Source organism: Pseudopipra pipra, chromosome 5 (assembly GCF_036250125.1).
Source record: "Pseudopipra pipra isolate bDixPip1 chromosome 5, bDixPip1.hap1, whole genome shotgun sequence".
Classification (NCBI taxonomy): domain Eukaryota; kingdom Metazoa; phylum Chordata; class Aves; order Passeriformes; family Pipridae; genus Pseudopipra; species Pseudopipra pipra.
In genome coordinates, this window is record NC_087553.1 from 4,174,920 (window position 1) to 4,191,694 (window position 16,775).

A 16,775-nucleotide genomic window follows, 5' to 3' on the forward strand; every position below is an offset into this window, starting at 1 on the left:
TGTAACACAGAATGGTGGGCTGTTGTTTTGCAAATTGAATTGCTGGGAAGCTCTTATGATTATTAAAAGATACCTTGTGTTAATTTGATTTCCTTTAGAAGACACGAGGTGTGTAATTCAGAGAAACAAAGCAAGCGCTCAGTCAAGGTAAAAGCAAAATTTCCCTGCCTGTGCATATGCAATACTTAAAGATTTCCATTGGCATCATGTGCAGGGATGAAGTAAAAAAACATACATAAAACACCTCTACTTTAAAATTTGTCAATTTTGAAGAAAGCTGGGAAACTGAGTAATGAAACTCAGGCAAAGCAGGAATGGGGAAAACATCAATTTAATATCTTCTCCGAGTGATGAGAGGCAGGAATCTCTATCCCCCTATTGTATTTTGAATGAGTTTAAGAGCGCTTTCCAGATGGATTCAGCAGTGGTTCTGGGAGCAGAAGGGCTATTATTTGGGATTTCTGGCTGTGTTCCAGCTCAGGGGATCTCAGTTCAGGGTGAAATGCCCCCTTGCTCTAGGCAAGCATAACTGTTGCCTCTTCCTCCTACTCCACAGGGACCAGCAGTCTCTCTCCTCCTGATTTTTTCATGCTGATGTCCTTCAGGTCTGAGTTAAGCTCACAGACTCTTGAATGAGTTGAGCTTAAGTGATCCAGGGCATCCTTTGGAGGAAGGATGCTGCTTTGGATAGCAGTAGCTGTGCTCACAGGATGCCAAGGGGCCTGAAAGCTCTGCTTTATTTATATATATAGCACTAAACTTTTAAAACAAATAGATACACATAACTATATATACAAATGTTTTGTTGCTTTCTGAGTTTGACCGCAGGAGTTGTGTTGAAAATAGTGGGAAAAACTTGGAGGACTTCATGATCCCTGAGCGTTGCCTGCCTGCACTAGAGTTTAGATATTGCCTGAATATGCTTAATCAAACATTTGCCTGTGTCTCCTGCCAATTCAATTAAAGTGCTGTGCTCGAATTAAAGATGTAGCTGGGAGGGCAAGTTAGGGACAGTACTTGAGTTAATCTTTCAATGTAGACAAACTCTGCTAATTAGTGTGTTTATCTAAGTCCTGCAGCAGTTTAGAATTCCTGGTGTGCTATTCCCTTTCCCTGTGCTTACCCTCCTGCTGCAATGCTGTTCAAAGTCCGTCTCGCCTCAGAAGTGACTCTCCTTATCAAGAGATGTTCCTGGGGCTGTGTGTGCTTTATAAAAAGGATTGTGCGGGTAGATGCTGGTGTCATTTCTAAATGCTTTTCCTTGCAAGAAGCAGGATGATTCAGTGTAGTTCATCATGAACTGAATTTACCACTTAGCAATATTTCTCTTACAAAGACCCAGCCTGGCTGGTGCTGGCAGCAAGGTTGTTTTGTGTGTGTGTATCAAGTTGGTGTTTTATTAACTGTGTATTGTTAAAGAGCTTTTCTGGCTCCTGTTGCTGCTGCAGGCTGATCCAGAGGAGTCACAGAATCACAGACTGGTTTGGATTGGAAGGGACCTTAAAGATTGTGGTGTTCCAACCCCCTACCATGGGCAGGGACACCTTCCACTAGCCCAGGTTGCTTAGAGCCCCATCCAGCCTGGCCTTCAACACTTCCAGGGATGGGGCAGCCACAGCTTCTCTGAGCAACCTGTGCCAGGGCCTCACCACCCTCCCAGGGAAGAATTTTTTCCTAATATCCAATCTAAACCTGCTCTCTGTCAGTGTGAAGCCATTCCCCCTTGTCCTGTTGCTCCATGCCCTTGTCACAAGTCCCTCTCCATCTCTTTTGTAGCCCCTTCAGGTACTGGAAGGAGCTATAAGATCTCTCTGGAGCCCTCATTTCTCCAGGCTGAACAACCCCCAGTTCTCAGAGTCCTGAGAGGAACTTGCTGCCCTGCAGGAGCCTGAGCTGTGCCATTTGCAGGACAGCTCTGAAATCTGCAGTCCTTGCTCTTGCACCCACAGCATCCTTATCTTTCCCTGTGTCCCAGTGGGATGGCTGCTGAGCCGAGTGTTCTGCGTGTGCAGTGTGGGTGTACTGAGCTGTTCCAAGGCTGTGACCTTCCCCGTGTTCCCAAACTGAGTGCTCCAAGTCACAGGAAGTACAGCTGCATCGCTTGGAATCTCCTCACTTCTTGAAAAGGATTTCCTGGGAACAAAGGCTCTCATTGCTCTGTTTCTTCGATTTGATTTTGTTTTTTTTTTCTTTTTCTGTCTGCTAATAATCTTGGCTTCTTGTTCACTGTGTTTTCTGTTTTCTCCCTTTTAAGAAAGTCTGAGGAAATAATGCTTTCTGTATCTTTTTTATTTCTGAACTGAGTTTGCTCTGGTATCTGTAGGGCAAATAAATCTCCTTTTTGCTTCTTCCTGGAGCTAAGAATGCCTTTCATTTGAGAGAAACTATAAATCTAAAATTACAAAAATTACAGTTTGACCTTTATTAGTTAGGAAAACAGTGATGTAATGAGATGGCTACTGGGAAGGTTGATTGCAGCTGTTTGGGGGAGCAAAGAGCTTCTGAATCTGTGGGTACATGTATGTCTGGATCATGCTCCCTCGGGGTTGGGGACTAGACTGTATCTTCTCAACTCTGACTCTAAAGGATCTGTGAGTGACATGAAAGGACTTGGAGAACATTAAAAATTGGTGTAGCCCTACGCTGGCACCTTCTCCCTCTGCCTTCATGATGTGCAAGTGTGAGCATCAGAGCTTGGCTTTCTGGGCCTGATCCAACCTTGGCTCGAGGAAATGGATATTTAGGCATTAAGTCAGTGCTATAACTTTGTGAGAAGTGCCCTTTGAGTCAAACCTGGCTCCTTCATGCTCAGAGAGATGCTGAGTTTTGGTCTGGGTTTGCAAACTCCCCTGCTGATCTTCTGCGGTTCAGCCTTCAAAAATATATCTCGGACTCTTGTGTGTTTTATCTGTACTAAGAAAGGTTATTTTTAACTCTGGATCAACATCCATGTGTGAAGGCTCAGAGATTACCTGTGGATTTACTAGAGCCAACTTCACAGTGTTGGATTTGCATAGTCTTACGAGGTACAGTTTTAATTAAGAGTAATAGAGCCCTTGGATACGAAGTGAAAACCTTAATTGCTAATACAGCACAATAAAGTTTCTCAGTACCAAGCTAGTAATTACACAGAATTCCTTGCAGTATGGAAAGACTCTGGAAACACAGAAGTGTAGAGTTATGTAGAAGGAGTTTTTTGCAAATACCAACTGTCTGAATTGTTCTACTCTTAAAAAAACCCCAGTTCTCTCTCTTTTTGGCTTAACTAGTACCATTTTAGCTGTTCAGAGTCTGTAATGCAGCTCAGTCCTTTGCTTGGGGTGGGTGGTTTTAAACAGCTAAAGCCTTGAGGTTTGTGTGACATGAAGTGCTGCAAGCCAGTCGATCATTTTCTCTTCCTTGGTGAGTGTTTGCAGAAATTTCGAGGGCTCAGAAAGGACTTGGACTCATCCAGAAGCAAAACAACAGTTTGGTGTTCCTGTTGGATTACAGGGAAAACTGGATACAAATCTGTATTCCCTGTTTTTCACCCACTTGTAGGGAGTGATAGCCAGTGCAGGGCAATGGTTATTTCAGCAGTGACCTTTTCAGCATCCAGCATATTTATTGCCCCCAAAAATAATGCTCATTCTACATGGATACAGCTTCCCCTGCTCTGAGTGGAGACTTGAATTCTTCAGTGCTTCAGTGATGGTGTGGGTTTTTTTTTTTTAAGAGGTTCATTTCTTTTGGCAAAAAATGTGAAGCAAAATCAAAGATGTAAAGCTTCTTGAATTACTCATCTTTTCCACACAGAACCTGATGAAACATAAGGTTTGTCTGAGACATTTTCTAATGACCAAATGCATCTGGCTTCAGGCTGAACATCTGAGGGAAACTTTTGGGAAGGAGAGCTATGGAATAAACAGCAAATGAAATCACTTCACAGCTCTCTGTTGTATTACCAGGGGAGGAGGAGAGTGATTACTTCTTGGCAAATTAGGCTGCATGAAAGAATTCTATATAAAGATTATAGATGTCCTAATGAGTAATAATCAGTGGTGCAAAGCAGGAAGGGGAAATTACATTGTCACCAGCTGCATTGCTGCCCTGGCTGTGAGCATTACTGTGCTTTACCAAGCCCAGCAGGACCTGCAGGAAGCTCATAGTAATTCACCTTGCAGCAGGTGATCCCTCAGCCTGCAGGTCCCCAGCTTGCATAAAGAGAGGGAAACAAATCCTGGATTAAAACAGAACCTGGTGGTGTGTGTTGGCAGCCTTGTGCTTGAGCTGTCTCTCTCTGCAGAAGAGAACTGGCTTCTCCGTGTGACAAAATGTTCAGTGCTGCACACACAGCTTGTGCAAATCTTCCCAATCTGTCCTTCTCCTCCCTGCACTTTATTTCTTGTGTTCTTCTGGTTCGTCTACATCATGCTCTTCTGTGGTCCTCCCTTAGGGTTGTCTTGACCTGCAGAGCCCCAGATTTAGGAGAGGATGGAAGTTGGACATCTGCTAGACCTGGTCTTTGCTGGGCTTAGAGATGTGCTGTGCGCCTAAGGAGTATACAGGATAGTAAACAAGGAATGACTGGGAAGTGAAGGCTGTGCTGGTGGTCAGTAGCTAGGGGTTTTCATGGAAATCAAAGTAAAATGGCCTTTGCCTCTTTTTGGGGCAGTGCTCCTGTTCCTGAGGAAAATGTTACCATCACAAAAGCACTTAAGGCAGCCACTGGGCAACACTGGAGTACAAATTCAGGACAACTTATCTGTACTCTTATTTCTTCCCTTGTACTGTACCCCATAAACCCCAATGTTTTTGCAAGTGATGACTTGCCATATGGATAAAGCAGGAGCTGTTTGTTTTTTTACTGTTTGGTCAAGTATGGAAGGCTATTTCTTCCCCTCATAAGTTTATAGGATTCTTAGGGGATATTTCAGGACAAAAGGAACTGAGACTGAAGAGGGTTAGTTCCCCACTTTTCATGGTGGAAAGTAAACAGTTTAAGTGATGTTGAAGTCTTCTCGTTGTCTCCCCAATGTTACACAGCAGTTAAAAATCTGTTTTGCCAAAAACTGCTGGATTCTAGGAATGCCTATATGGGGGATGTTTAATACGGACATCCTTGTACAGGACGTGTGCAGCTTCTGATATTAACTGTCCCTGGTGGGAAAGATGGTTATTAGATGATTTCTAAATGAAGATCTAACACAACACATACTTAAGGGTGCACTTGTTTGCCCTCAGCATCTTGGAAGTAGTTCTTTCCCATCCGACTTTCTTTTTGGAGTCTGAGACAAATTTGCCTCTTTCCTTAAAAAAGCCAAACAACCGCCCTCCCACAAAACAAACCAACCCATGAAATATGAAATATTTATTTATTCCCATTTTTGTGGGAAATATGAAACTGGCGTTCTCTGAGCTAGTTTCTGCTTGGCTGCTGTGGTAGTTGCTCTTGTCCCAAATTCCAGCTTTAAGACAGAGTCCATTTGTGGATTCAGCAGTATCCAGCAGTATTTGTGGGTATCTGAAGATGAAATGTTTCTTGTGAACAATTAGCCCAGGATGTGATAGGAGAAGGGTGTGTTTTGAGCTTCCTAGGGGGTGGAAGGAGGGCAGGGAAAGGATGTTATCCTGCTTGTAGGTATGGAGTTGGCGAAGACCTGCCGCCCGCTATGGATGCATTCCAGCTTCAGCTCAGTTGGTTAAATGTTTACTGTGGTGCTAAAACTGCCATGGTTGTGGGTTCAATCCCTGTATGGGCCTTTCAGTTAAGAGTTGGACTTGATGATCCTTGTGGGTCCCTTCCAACTCAGAATATTCTGTGATCCCTCAGGTGGCAGAACTCACAAACCCTCGTTCTTTATAGTTTTTCTTCCCCTATGTGAATTGGCTTTCTCTGCAGCATCCTTCTATTTGGACCCCTCCATTTTCCCTGTCATTGTCTCCAAATTATCTTCTCCTCCTCTTTTTGGCTTGGTCCATGGTTTCTCTGCAGTCTCTTGTGTTGTTCCCACAGGAGTCAACACGTGCACTGGGTGGCCATGTATAGATGCTGATGGAGCATCTTCTGGGCCAACCAAAGCAGGGAATTGCTGAGTTCTTGTAGCAGTTTGATCTGTGTGAGGCTGATTTGGATGTGTCTCCTCTACCTGCATAATAATTTCTCCCAAAGATGTAGGAATGTGACAGCTCTTTGGATCTCTTCACCTTCTGCCAAATGTGGTCAGAACTGAGTAGCGAGTTGAAAATTTAATAGTGAAGACTGACAGACAACACTACTACATAAACTTAATTTCCTTTAGAAATCCAGGCCAAAAATATGTGCTGAGGGTTTTATTCTGCAATCATGTGCTTTAAAATTGTGTGGAGCAATGTGATTAGCAGAAATGGTGTTTTCAGGATTATTTGCAGTGCATATGAAAGCACAACAGCTGAATCCTGTTGTGTGCATGTATATTAGCACATGACCAGCTTAAAAGGACTGAAACAACTGAAGTGTCTGCGTGGAAAAATAGCAGAATACATGTATAAAACTTAACTTGTGAAGCTGGGAAAGCATCTGGTTATGTTGATCATAATTTCCAGGGTTTTTAATTCTAATCTTTTGGCTGCCTCTCCTTAACAGCAACAAAAAGGTGTCATTTTATTCCTTTTCCTGGTGAGTGCTTTTGGGTTTTGCTGCTCTAAAAGCTTCCACTTCACTTCCCAGCTCTGGAAACACAAGAGTTTGGATGCATGTGCCTCAATAATAGGATTTTGTAAGTTTGTGGTGTTGGAGCTCTTTAAGTTCCTTTAACTGTGAAGGAGGAGAATACTGACAACACCAGTGCTGTCAGATTTGTGAATTCTCTCATATCTGATTCCATAGACTTCTTATCACAGGGCTTCAATAACATAGGTGTTGGGGGCATGAGATTTTCAGTTAAATTCATAAAGTAATTTTCCACGTCTTCCAGTCACTTCTACATCTTCCCTCAGCTGATGTCTGCATTTTCACAGATGATAAACCTGTTGCTTTGCCTTGTAGAATTAAAACAAAGCAGAAACTGCATGGAATGGCACTCCAGTTCAGAGATGGACACGGTGATTAATATAAAATTAGTCATAAATTAGTCATAATTTTTTTCCTTGTGTAAATCATGTCTAGTTTCACTTAAAGTCTGATAAATTAGTGTTTTGAAAGCTTTTCTTTAAACCTTCTGCAGCTTGTTCTTGCTGCTGGTCTTACAAGTATTTCACTGAATGGTCTGTCTGGTGTTATTCTTCTCTGGCTCAGGGGATTATTTATAATATTTTATTATGCTTCCAGAAAGTGTTGTTTTGCTGTTGGCTGTGTTGTCTGTATCCCCCAGTGCTGGGATGTTGATTCAGCGAGGTCTATGCTTGTACATTGTTCAGATGTGCTGCTTTGGAGTAGGAAATGTTGTTGTCTGAGCTATCAGCTGCTTGGGTCGCTGGAGTTAATGATGTGATTAGTTTTGCTCGGTTCCCTTCAGTTTTCACTTTATGTTTCTGTGTGTGCCAGATGCCCTGGGTTTGGATTGAAACTTGGGATTTTTTTTTAAGCTCAAGGCTGGCACTTGCAAGTGGTTTAGTAAGACCCCAAACCAGATTGGCTTGTTAACGTGGATGCTCTGTGATTCTTGTCTGTGTCAACATGTCTGCGGACTTCTAGAGACCAAAAATAAAGATAAGGGCTAAAGCATCTGTGTTTTCCCTTTTTGTCTGATTTGTCTGAGTGCAGCCAGCCTGTCCCCTGATAAATAAGAGATGTGCTACGTGGTCTGAGGCAGCTGAAAAATGTATCCAGGGTGATTGGAAGGTGAAATATGACATGTTGGCCGGTAATCCTTGGTGTGGGTGAATGATTTATACAGATGTGGAGAAATCATTCAGGCTGCAGCCCTGATTACTCCCATTCAGATTCAAACCAGCCTTTGCCCAGAGGCCTTTTACAAAAAATTGTGCCATTAGTGGTACCAAAATAAAAGGCTTTTTCCATGGAAAACCATTATAGCTCCCCAAATCATTCAAACTATTAGTGTTTCTTCATTGCTTTGCTCCTTGGCTTGAAATCCTCCTCCCGCCTCTCCAAGGCAAGATAACTCGACACAATCAGTGACATCCTTGGAAGTGTGTATGTTATTAATTTTCCTTAATAATTTTTTTGAGTCAAGTTCTATCTAGCAGCTGTTGATTTACTCTTTAGAGAGAGAAAAAAAATACAAAGGATAAATGGTCTTTAACTTCTGTGAATCTGGGGGAAGCTGGATAATGAGGTGCGTGCCTCAACAAGGAAGTGTGTGTGCGTGGGAGCCTCCATGTGCACCCATGGCTCGGCCAAGCTGCTCCAAGCGTGGCTGGGATTTTGGGAAGAGGTGTCTCAGCTGGAGGTGGAAGGTGCTGGGAAAAAGCTGAGCACTTGTATCACCCTGAGTAGGGTGTGTGGCAGACAGGGGAAGCACAGGGAGGCTTCTTGCCACCTTTACTCCTGACTGTCAAAGAGATCCAAGTGATCTCTTCTGGTGGGAGATACTCAAATACAAACTTCTTTGAGCCCTGTTGCCTGTGTAATTTTCTTTCAAACACGTAGGAAGAATGTCATAGTAGCTTTTTAATTGAAGCACAAACACGCAGACATGAGGCAAGTGTGTGGGAAGCGGCAGTAATTTGAATTGTGCTGTGACTACTCGGGTCCTGTGTTAGAGTCATTTTTTTAGCTTTTAGTGGAGAGGAGGGGCTCTTGTCAGATCTTGTGTCTCAGAGCCCTGCTTTGTTTGATCAGAAATGATTAGGCAAAGCAGATTTTATTTTTATCTAGTAAAGAGCAGACATGAATTAGATTATTTGCTTGCAGTACTTGTGCATTCTTCTGGAAATATTCCTGTAGTCACAAAGCAAAGAAATAGTGCTGCAGCTTCCTTGTTAAGCTGTGCCCCTGAACATGGTGCAACATGTGAATTTTTCAGGTCTTTGAGCATATGGTTGTGTCCTGTATAAGTTCACACAGTGTGTAATTACGTGCAGTTGTGCTTCTTGAATTTGAAAAAGCAGTGGGTGGCTATGGCAGAAAACCTTTGATTCGCAAGGTAAAATATCATTGCTGAACATGCAAGATTGTAGGATTGGGATCTGTGTTTTTCTTCCTGGTTAAGAAATTAGAGTTTGGAAAGGAAAAAAGAAATCATGTTGTTCAGCTTTCTTTCCTGGAGATACTGGAAGGATTCCTCCAGGGCATTTATATATTGTGATGTTCTCTGTATGAAAGCAAAAACCTGCTTAACTCTCACCTGGTTTGCCTAGTCCTGTTCTTCTGAAATGATCATTTCTAAAAATGAATGTGGTTTTCTGGGAGATTGTTTTCTTGATACTGGAATAGAACTTGGATTGAACTCAGTGGAGAGCTTGGCTGTTGCTGGGGAGGCTGGAGAGCCCCTGTCCCTCCCAGGCTGTGCCCTCTGGTCTGGGCTGTGTGGCACATCCACGTGTGATGTAAGAGCAGCTGTTCCCTCAGTTGCTGTTCTGGGATGATAATTTACCCTTCCAGTTAAACCAGAAAAGCCCCACCCTTTCCCAGAAGTCCCAACAAGTCCCAGTTTTCACTCATTGCCCCTGAACTGCAGACTTTCCCTGGGGGCTGTTGGCCTTCCTGGCATCCTAATGCTGAAGCCCTCTGGATCTTCATGTCCCGTGCCCTGTTCAGGCAGGGGAAATGCTGGGATGAACATCACAGGCAATCCTAGAGGTGAGGGTGTGCAAGAGAGTGTTTTTAGCTCTGGGGTTAGGGGGTGTCTGATTGGGGGAGTGTTGTGGTTTAACCTCATCTGGCAGCTGAGCCCCAGGAAGTCCCTTGTTCACTCCTTTCCTTGCGGAGTGGGGGAGAGAATCAGAAGGGTAAAAGTGAGAAAGCTTATGGGTTGAGATAAAGACAGTTTACTAGGGAAAGCAAACACAAAGCAAAACAAGAAATTCGTTCCCTACTTCCCATGGGCAGGCAGGTGTTCAGCCATCCCTAAGGACAGCAGGGCTCCAACACATGTAATGGTTATTTGGGAAGACAAATGCCATCACCCTGAACATCCTCCTGTCCTCCTTTCCCCTCCAGCTTTATATGCTGAGCATGGTGCCATATGGTATGGAATTTGTCAGTTGGGATCAGCTGTGTCCCCTCCCAACTCCCTCTGCACCCCCAGCCCCCTCACTGGTGGGGTGGGTGAGGGGCAGGAAAGGCCTTGGCTCTGTGTGAACTCTGCTCAGCAAGAACTAAAACATCCCTGTGTTATCCGCATGTTCCCAGCACAAATCCCAAACACAGCCCCATACCAGCTACTGTGATGAAAATTAACTCTATCCCAGCCAAAACCAGCCCAGGAAGTTCATTACTCAAAATGAAACGGAGTTTGAGGAAGGAAGGAAGCGAGGCGGTGGGAAATGCAGACCACTTCCCTAGCAACCTTGGAAACAAACTGAATCCTTGTGTTGCCAGGATCCAAGGCAGTCAGTTGCCTTTTGAGAAAGGCATGGAGGTGTTCCCTTCCCCTTGGACAGTGAGCTTGCCCAAGGTGTGGGCCGAGTGTGTGTAACTCTGACTCGGGGGAGGAGGAAATGACTAAACTTTCTGTGAAACCACAGAAACAAAGAACATCTTTGATTTACCCAAACAGGGATGGCACAGAGGCTTGGGAATAGCTGGTGGTGCCGCTCTTGCTGGGAACAGCAATTCCATTGGAGACTGGCCCTTGTGGCGAGTGTGAGTCGCACAGGACTTAAAATAACACCATTAACTAACTTTTGTCCCCTGGCTTTGCAGTTCCATCCGTGACATTCTGCAGTGCCCTTTATACAAACCTCAAATATTTTTTTTTCCCTGCCTTCCACATTTTGTCTCTTTTTTCCATCTCACAGATGTTTTTTCCCTGCCTGGCACAGGGCTCAGTACACAATTATTCTGTTGCAATAACCTGGAGCCCCAGTCCTGTGACACAGGCTCGTATGTCCTCATGTGAGTTGTGTTCTATGTAATTTTTTTCATATCCTGGTGGTTTTGTTCAGTCTAGTTTAAAAAAACTGCTCTGAGAAGGAATGAGCACCCAAGCATTTGTGTGCCCTGAGACCATTACAGCTTTTTAGTATCTAGCCCTGAAAATGCTATTTTTGGGGCTTTTTTTGTATTCATCTCCCAGTCATGCTCTGTCTGAATTCTCTCTCTTCCAGTTTACACCCTCTGGATATTTGGAGTTTGTTGACCAAGTCAACGACTGGTTGGTATCTCTTTATTCCTAGATTTCTTCCTAGATTTTTGAGCTGATTCTTTGCTTTTTGGTTGTGTTACTTGCTTGGCTTTTAAACTTCTGTCAGTTTACCAGCCATATTTCACTGATTTTTGTATTTGTATTTTGTATTGCACTTGTATTTGAGTTACTGATTCTTAAGCCTCTTCTAATGGGAGCCCATGTAACTGCCAAGATTTGGAAGTTTTTACTTCTTGGTCTGGAGTTTTATTCCCCAAACTTCTCTTTTGCATTTCAAATTCACAGTTTGCCCAGAACCTTCCCCTGGAACGATTTTGTCAAGCTTCCTATACCAAATAACTCTTATTTTGTGCACAGTCTGTAGATGGGAGTATCCATGAGTAAAACTTTCTGTCAGACCCCAGTAACAGAGAACATCTTTGGTTAACCAAAACAGTCATAGTAAAGGGACTCAGGAAGAGCTGTGGGGTTGGTTCAGTGCTGTGGGCTGCTCTGATTTCCACTGGCTTCACTTCACACCCTGATTTTTAGATGTTCAACACCTTGGGGTGTTCGGTTGGGGTTTTTTGGAGGTTGCAGTGGTGAGAAAGAAGCCTTGCCAGGCATCATTCACCTTCTTTGTTTTGTGTTATACATGTGTGATCATCTGGGGAGGTGGAGTGCAGGCATAGGCCAACTGTGTGATGTAGAGATACTGGGAAATAATGTTGCTGGGAATTATTTGGAATAAACAAGCTAATTTCCTCTTTGTGCATCAGTTGTCATCCTTTAATCTCTTGGTATTAGCTTTTTTTAAATGCTGTTATGTACATCATCCACTGTGCTTCCTGTATCCTGTGTCACTTGATGAACTTTTGCAAGATATCACTGTTAAGTCACCTCAGACTTTGAGTGATGATTAATCAGAATCTCTGTTTCTCTTTTTCTCAGTGTTGGAAGTTTATATGGATCAGTGATACTTGCTCAAGAGTGACAGTGGAGATCAACACTAAGTCTGCTCCTCTGGGTAAGTGATCCAACCCACTGCATTGCTGATGTCTGTTATCTGCTTATCTGCTATTTTTTTGCTTTTTGATATCTCAAACAACAGCTCCTTTGGGATTTGATTTCAAATGTCATTAAAATGATGCTGTATATGACTTCCAGTAGGAGATGTAGAAGAATGTCATGCTGCTTCTGCAGACAAACATTTATTGGGGATCTTTTGAAGGACGGTCCTCACTTAACACAATCTGAGCTGCTATTTAGAGTCAGGGAGGCTTTCCACATTTTAAAGACAGTGAATTTGCAGTTGTGGCAAAGTAATTAAGTATATTTTGATCATCCTAGAAGCACTACTGAAATAAGCACTGGAGCTGTTCTGTGGCACATAAAGGGCTTAAGCAGTGCCAGGGCTCCAGCACAAGATCCCACTGGATTTACCATGATTGCAGGGTGCAGCTGTGCTGTGCATATGCAGTTAACCTGACTCAGCAGGTATGCGCAGAGAAACTGCCAGCACCTTTCATGTTACTGAGGCAAGTTGATGTGAAAATGCATCCAGCAGAACAGTGAATGTGTCGTGTTACCCTTTGGAAATGGCCCAGTTCAGCTGACTTCAAGGAGCAGCATTTTGCATTCAGTCTAGACTGATTTGATTCAAGTAGCCTGCTGCATGTCAGAGCTGGCAGGCTTGTTTTGGGAATTGTTATCCCTGATCTGCTTTGTTTTGGATATTATAGTATGATTTAGAATCCTGAATTCCAGCTGGAGAGCTGGGTCGGATTGCTGTGCCTGCACTTGGGCCACGGCTGGGATGTGCTCACCCCAGGACACCACGGCTGGAATCCCAGCTGTGCTGAGTGTCTCCTGATCCATGCGGCTGCACTTTTCCATACTGTGTTCCACGGCTTGCTGAGCCCCGTGTTTCCTTGTGTGCTGCATCCTTAAGCTGTTAGAGAGTGTCCAAAGGAGGGACACAAGGATGGGAGGGGTCTGGAGGTGAAGCCACACTCTCAGGAACAGCTGAGGGCACTTGGCTTGTTCATCCTGTAGAAGAGGAGACTGAGGGGAGACCTCATTGCAGTTACAACTTCCTCAGGAGGGGAAGAGGAGGGGCAGGCACTGATCTCTCCTTGACAGCACCTGAAGGGATGGCCTGAAGTTGTGTCAGAGGAGGTTTAGGTTGGATCTCAGGAAAAGGTTCTTCCCCCAGAGTATGGTTGGGCACTGAACAGGCTCCCCAGGGCAGTGGGCACAGCACCAAGGCTGCCAGAGCTCAAGGAGTGTTTGGACAATACCCTCAGGCACATGTTGGGATTGTTGGGGTGTCCTGTGCAGGACCAGGAGTTGGACTCGATGATCCTTGTGGGACCCTTCCAACTCAGCATACTCTGTGATCCTGTGATCATTTGTCTTGACTTGCTGTCCCTCAGCTGCCCTCCCCTCTGAACTGCTCATCCCTGCCCTACCATGGGATGCCGAGTGTGGTGTTTGTGCCATCCTCTCTCAGGTGTTCTGTGTCACCCTCTGGGTCACTGCTGCTTCCTAGAGCTGTCCTGCATCCCTGGCCTCGCTGCAGGCCCACAATATCTGAGGACTGGTGTGTCATTTGAAATTTTATTTTCCTTCTTTTACTCCCTTACCCTCTCCATAACCTCTGGAATGCTGCTTCTTGGATCTCCGACCCTTCCCACTCTAAATCACTGTGCGTGAGCTCTCTCTGGGATTCACAGCTGACCAAGGTCTTGCACCAGACCTGAAAAGAAAGGGACATTGCTCCTTGTTTGTCAAGAGCCCTAAACTCCACTGCCAAATGCTTTAATTCCCTGAGTTTTTAATCGGGGCTGCAGGAGTAGTTATCACCCATTGTCCCCCCTCTTGGTCACATTTCTCCAGTTTTATTACTGCTTATCAGAGTTGGTGGGATTACACTTCAGCTGGATTCGAGTCCATCGTGGCTGTAAAAACATCATTAAAAGTTGGCTGGCAGCCACGTCCTGCTGGATGTGTGTTTGGAGACTTCCAATCTGCTGGCATGACCGTGCCTTTGCTGGAAGTCTCTCCCTCTTTGCTCTCCAGATGCTGTGCTGAGTCCCTTTTCCTGGGAGCAGCAGAAATTCTGGGACCTAAATCTACCTTGTTTTCCTTGTCACTTGTGCTGTTGCTCTTGGGAAGGGAGTGTGTGTCCAAGTCCATCCTAGGCTGTAGGAACAGGTGCTGAGTGCTCTGTTTTCTGTTCCTGTAGCTCCAGTACTGGGATTTGGAATGGTGTTGGAGTCAGATTCTCTATCCCATTGTTCCCTACCACGTTAACCATGATACTGACAGTTCAGCCATGGCCCACAGGAAGGCAGCATGTATAAATAATCCAGAAAGGCTAAATGAGGCTTTAAAAATAAGCCTTAGCAGAGACAGCTGCTTTAGTGTGGTGCCGTGAAGACATAGGAACCTGGCTGAGTCTATGTAGCCAGATCCAGTCATACTTCCTGCTCTTTCCTAGCAAAATCCACGCAGGTTTTCAGATATGTCTTTACCTTGCTCTACCAGCTCTTGGGAATGCTTTGAGTTGTGGTGTCCAAAGCTGAGGCAGAGCATCACATGCAGCACTGAAATAACAGCCTGAACTCCAGTCTACCCTTTTACAGTGCCTGTGTGCAAAAGGCAAAAATTAGGCTTTGTTGGGTTTTTTCCCTCCCCTCAAGGTCATGTTGAATACAGGAGGGAAAGAAGCACAAGGCTGCTTCTGTGTATTGCATTTATTAGCACCTGATGGCTTGTCCTGCAGGGCCCAGCTCACACATGGCTTTTCCTGGCCTTTTAATAGTTGTGCTAAACTAAAATGTGCCCAAAATAGCACTAATTCCAAACACTTCCCCAGAGCCTGTGGCTGCTCTGCATGTTGGTGCGAGGTGGTTGGGGCACGGTGGGGTCCCCGGGCAGGCAGTGCTGGGGATTTCTCCGGTGTCTTTTCCGTCCCTTTCTTTCCAGAGGAAATATTGCTGTTTGCAAGAAAACAGAATATTATTGTACTTTTGCTCTTCACATATTCTGTGTTGTGGTTCTGGGTGATGTTAATGTAGCTTAACATGTAGTTAAGGTTCTGCTCACCCACAGTGCTGATGGGGGCTCTCTAACACACATCTCCCCTGCCTGCAGAGATTTATGTGTTTATCTGTAAATAGTTACCCTGCTGCCCTGTTTATCTTGCATGTGACCTCTCTGTCACACACTGCCTTTCCCTGTGTCCCTCCCATCCGATTCTCCTGATTTTATTGACTTTCCCAGTCCTGGCAACTGCTTTATATTCAGAAAACAGAAATTCATCCCTCACACAAAGCTTGCAAATCTGATTTAATTTCTTCCCTTACTTCTTTAAAAAATCCTTTTTCCTCTCTTCAAGAATGAAAATGTACATTTTCCCTGTTTATTTAGACAAGCTTCTTTTGTCTGCAGGAAGCTTGTCAAATGATAAGTTTCTTTGCTTGCATTTGTAATCCTGTGAGGTTTATGTATTGGGAATAATAAGGAGGTTGTCCAATCTGTTTAAAGATGTCCCACTTTTTGAGTGTAGCATCTCATTAGGAACACAGTTTGCTGTTTGCATGGCTTTTTTTCTTCCTCTCTATAGCTTGGGGGAGAAAATATATCATTTCTTCATCTAGTAATAATACTTGGCACATTGCATCTTCAAAGAACTATACAGCTATGAATTGAATAATTTCTATAACACTGTGTGGTAGTTTCTCATTATTATTTCCCCTGTTTTACAGATAGGGAAAGTGAACAAGAAGTCAAGTGAGCTTAGGCCAGGAAAAGAGAAACAAAATCAATTTAAGTTCCCAGCTCTCTAATTTGTACTAGAGCAAAAGGAAGTTTGATTCAGGTCAACACAAAAGGAAAGGGAGAGCTTTTTATCTGTAATGGTCTTTCCTAACCTTGTTAGCTATTTATTTGTGTTTATTGTTGTTGGGTTTTGGTGATTTTTTTTCTAAATAAGTTTTCTGACTTACTGATGTCACTTCTCGGTGTGTGGTTGGAGGAATTGTCTGAAGTTTATAAAGCGTAAGTGGGGTTGGGTATGTTGCTCACTGCTGTCCAGGGGATCTCTCTGCTCCTTCCCTCCTCTTTCCTCTCAGACCAGAAGCTGGGAAAACCTTTTCTGGTGTATTTGGAAATACTGTTTCTCTGTCTTGTTTTCCGTCTGAGACTAAGATGGGAAAAGTGAGTCATCCCAAAGTGGGAACTGTGTTTAGGTATAGAAACTAATCCCTCTTGTCTCATCCACCACATGCTACACTAAGATTTTTTTTTTTTTTCCCCCTCATGGGCTGTAGTGGAAGTTGTTGGCTCAGAGTGGTGTCTGGAATTGTGTCATTTGCAGAAATAATTTGATACAACTGCACTAGACTTGATTTTACATCTGCTTAATTAGCTGACAAGACCCCCAAACATGTTGATGCTGCATAGAAAAGGTGAGTGCTGGAGGCAGTGAACAGTAAACTGGAATTGTGTGTTACAAAGGAAGTCATGGTAACAGTTTTGTTGGCTACTTGTTCAAAGTTA

At 44.0% G+C, this 16,775-nt stretch overlaps 1 protein-coding gene and 1 long non-coding RNA gene across 5 annotated transcripts in view; both read left to right on the forward strand.

The window, feature by feature from the left end:
• Positions 1-16,775, forward strand: part of PPFIBP1 (PPFIA binding protein 1) — a 93,776-nt gene that overhangs the window by 10,826 nt on the left and 66,175 nt on the right. For 3 of the 4 annotated variants that reach the window (XM_064654201.1, XM_064654198.1, XM_064654214.1), the window contains exon 2: positions 12,162-12,237. The gene's annotated coding sequence lies outside the window, so the exon portion shown is untranslated. Of the gene's footprint in view, positions 1-11,193; positions 11,241-12,161; positions 12,238-16,775 lie in introns of those variants that run through there. The other variant, XM_064654199.1, reaches the window with a different exon arrangement.
• LOC135414008 (uncharacterized) overlaps positions 1-16,775 on the forward strand; it is a 220,626-nt gene that overhangs the window by 7,969 nt on the left and 195,882 nt on the right. The window contains exon 2 of the long non-coding RNA XR_010430535.1: positions 13,389-13,431. This is a non-coding gene — a long non-coding RNA (uncharacterized LOC135414008). The remainder of the gene's footprint in view (positions 1-13,388; positions 13,432-16,775) is intronic.